Below are 2,500 nucleotides of genomic sequence, written 5' to 3' on the forward strand. Positions count from 1 at the left end.
CCATGTTTTGTACCAATTTCAATCGCCAAAAACGTCGTTTCCAAAAACCGCCCTCCCCTCCCTTGCAGCGTTACCGTTTTGCACTTTCCGCCTGAGAGCAGCGTCAAAAAGTTCGCCTGAGCAGCGTGATTTAGCCCGGGACTCCCGGGCTGAACGCTTATTTCCGTCGGCCGAAAAACGACTAAGTATTTTCGGGTATAGTGTACTATTGCCGAAAAACGACAGAGTCTTTTCGGGTATAGTGTACTATTTCGGTTTTTGCACTAAGTCCCTCAGGGGTATAGTGTACTATACTATGATGGTCAGATCACCTCCAGGCCCCAGGGGAGTGCTTTTCTGGGGTCAAACAGTGCACTGATGATGGGGGATTATTTCATTTTGCTCATTTTGGTGTTTTTTCACATTTTAACCCATTTTCACCCCTTTTGCTCACAACTTCGTACTACGGCCCGGAAAAACGACAGAGTCGATGGGTATAGTGTACTATTGCCGAAAAACGACAGAGTCTTTTCGGGTATAGTGTACTATTTCGGTTTTTACTCTAAGTCCCTCAGGGGCATGGGGTGCTATACTATGATGGTCAGATCACCTCCAGGCCCCAGGGGAGTGCTTTTCTGGGGTCAAACAGTGCACTGATGATGGGGGATTATTTCATTTTGCTCATTTTGGTGTTTTTTCACATTTTAACCCATTTTCACCCCTTTTGCTCACAACTTCGTACTACGGCCCGGAAAAACGACAGAGTCGATGGGTATAGTGTACTATTGCCGAAAAACGACAGAGTCTTTTCGGGTATAGTGTACTATTTCGGTTTTTACTCTAAGTCCCTCAGGGGCATGGGGTGCTATACTATGATGGTCAGATCACCTCCAGGCCCCAGGGGAGTGCTTTTCTGGGGTCAAACAGTGCACTGATGATGGGGGATTATTTCATTTTGCTCATTTTGGTGTTTTTTCACATTTTAACCCATTTTCACCCCTTTTGCTCACAACTTCGTACTACGGCCCGGAAAAACGACAGAGTCGATGGGTATAGTGTACTATTGCCGAAAAACGACAGAGTCTTTTCGGGAATAGTGTACTATTTCGGTTTTTACTCTAAGTCCCTCAGGGGCATAGGGTGCTATACTCTGATGGTCAGATCACCTCCAGGCCCCAGGGGAGTGCTTTTCAGGGGTCAAACAGTGCACTGATGATGGGGGATTATTTCATTTTGCTCATTTTGGTGTTTTTTCACATTTTAACCCATTTTCACCCCTTTTGCTCACAACTTCGTACTACGGCCCGGAAAAACGACAGAGTCGATGGGTTTAGTGTACTATTGCCGAAAAACGACAGAGTCTTTTCGGGAATAGTGTACTATTTCGGTTTTTACTCTAAGTCCCTCAGGGGCATAGGGTGCTATACTCTGATGGTCAGATCACCTCCAGGCCCCAGGGGAGTGCTTTTCAGGGGTCAAACAGTGCACTGATGATGGGGGATTATTTCATTTTGCTCATTTTGGTGTTTTTTTTTTTTTTTTTTTTTTTTTTTTTTTTCACATTTTAACCCATTTTGCTCACCCCGCACTCTGCCGCATATGAGGCCGGGGAAGGGCCACTCTGGCTGGGCATGGCCTCCGCTGAGCACCCCCTGGAGCCACTGGAGCCCCCGGAGGCCCTCCAGAGCCACCCCCCACTGTCCCCAGACTCACCCGGGGGAAGGGCCACTCTGGCTGGGCATGGTCTCCACCAAGCAGCCCCTGGAGCCCCCGGAGCACCTCCAGAGCCACCCCCCACTCTCCCCAGACTCTGCCCGGGGAAGGGCCACTCTGGCTGGGCATGGCCTCCACCGAGCACCCCCTGGAACCCCTGGAACCCCTGGAACCCCCGGAGGCCCTCCAGAGCCACCCCCCACTCTCCCCAGACTCACCCCGGGGAAGGGCCACTCTGGCTGGGCATGGTCTCCACCAAGCACCCCCTGGAGCCCCCGGAGCACCCCCAGAGCCACCCCCCACTCTCCCCAGACTCACCCCGGGGAAGGGACACTCTGGCTGGGCATGGTCTCCACCAAGCACCCCCTGGAGCCCCCGGAGCACCTCCAGAGCCACCCCCCACTCCTCCAGACTCACCCCGGGGAAGGGACACTCTGGCTGGGCATGGCCTCCGCCGAGCACCCCCTGGAGCCCCTGGAGCCCCCGGAGCACCTCCAGGGCCACCCCCCACTCCTCCAGACTCACCCCGGGGAAGGGACACTCTGGCTGGGCATGGCCTCCGCCGAGCACCCCCTGGAGCCCCCGGAGCACCCCCAGAGCCACCCCCCACTCTCCCCAGACTCACCCCGGGGAAGGGCCACTCTGGCTGGGCATGGCCTCCACCAAGCACCCCCTGGAGCCCCTGGAACCCCCGGAGGCCCTCCAGAGCCACCCCCCACTCTCCCCAGACTCACCCCGGGGGAGGGCCACTCTGGCTGGGCATGGTCTCCACCAAGCACCCCCTGGAGCCCCCGGAGCACCTCCAGGG

Source organism: Eucyclogobius newberryi, unplaced genomic scaffold (assembly GCF_026437365.1).
Source record: "Eucyclogobius newberryi isolate DKJ021-1_F unplaced genomic scaffold, fEucNew1.0.hap1 SCAF_721, whole genome shotgun sequence".
Lineage (NCBI taxonomy): Eukaryota > Metazoa > Chordata > Actinopteri > Gobiiformes > Gobiidae > Eucyclogobius > Eucyclogobius newberryi.